The sequence below is a fragment of the Propithecus coquereli genome, unplaced genomic scaffold, assembly GCF_000956105.1.
Source record: "Propithecus coquereli isolate 6110/MARCELLA unplaced genomic scaffold, Pcoq_1.0 Scaffold595, whole genome shotgun sequence".
Taxonomy (NCBI): domain Eukaryota; kingdom Metazoa; phylum Chordata; class Mammalia; order Primates; family Indriidae; genus Propithecus; species Propithecus coquereli.
In genome coordinates, this window is record NW_012151896.1 from 757,477 (window position 1) to 758,661 (window position 1,185).

Consider the following 1,185-nt stretch of genomic DNA (forward strand, 5'->3'; position numbering starts at 1 on the left):
ACAACAACAAAAATGAGCGCTTTCCCTCCCTCGTGTAGCTTTCCCCACCAAAAACTAAACATCTACCACTTGACTGTGTGGGGATTTGAGGGTGACCCTAACCACCGGCGCTGCGCCCCTCACCTCCAACTCGAGCTCTAAGCCCACTCCCTCCATCTCCGCCGCTGGGGGTCCAGGAAGCTGGCAGAAGAGCCTTTCTTGTTATTTTTCTCTTCTCCAATTTGCTATTAAGGCTTCGAGGGCAGGAAGGAGTCTTGCCCCTAATTGCAGCTGTCGCACCCAGTCCGGCTGGAGAGCGCTCGGCCGGGAGGGGCAGAGGGGAGAGGGCGTGTCCTCGCGGGCTGGCTCAGCCACACAGGGACGCGCATTGTCTTGTCCCAGCCAGCGGGCGTTCCCTGCCCGAGTGGGTGGGACAGTGGCTCGCAGCGCGGGCCGGGGCCGCCCCGATCCGCCGCCGTCTCTCCGCAGCCACGTGCCCAGAACGGCTTTAGAAAAGCTGGGGCCGAACCGCCGCCCCCCGCCCCGCCCCTGCGCCCCGGCCGACTGCGGGCGAGGGGACCTGAGACCCACGCGGCGCCGGCGGGGAGGGGCGGCGGGTGGGAGCCAGGGATGTTAACCAGGAGTGGGTTTTCCTTCTGGGCTCGCCATCTCCTCGCCGGTGGATTTCCACGCTAACCTGACCGGGTGGGAGTTCAGCGCAGGAGACAGGGCGCTGGGGTGGCGGCTCTAAGGACTGCTAGGGGGGAGCGTAGGTCACTGCAGGGCTCCGCTTCTCTGCAGTTAGGCTTGCACCGTTCCACCTCCTGCCACCGGTGTTCCTGGACAGGCAGCAGATCTGGGCTTGTTTCCTCCCAGGGAAAACGGGCGAACGCCCGCCTTGGGTGCCCACTTACCAATGAGACCATGTTTCTGAAAAGGCTTTCAAATGTGCCAGTGCCATACCGATACCCTTCCTCCCTGTGCATTTGGGGAGAGGCGAGGAATGCCAGGGGCGTCCCGGCTGCTCCTACACACTGCCCTCATTCAGCTCCGCGCTCAGGGTCCAGGCCTGGCTGAAACCTCAAAGGCAACTAAAAAAGGGGGGTGCGGTTTTGCCTCCCTGCTGCTCCAACTCGCAGGAGGGCTGGAGTTTGATCCCTGTGCCTGGAGCGATGCCTTGCCGGGGACGCGCGGACAGTTACAAGG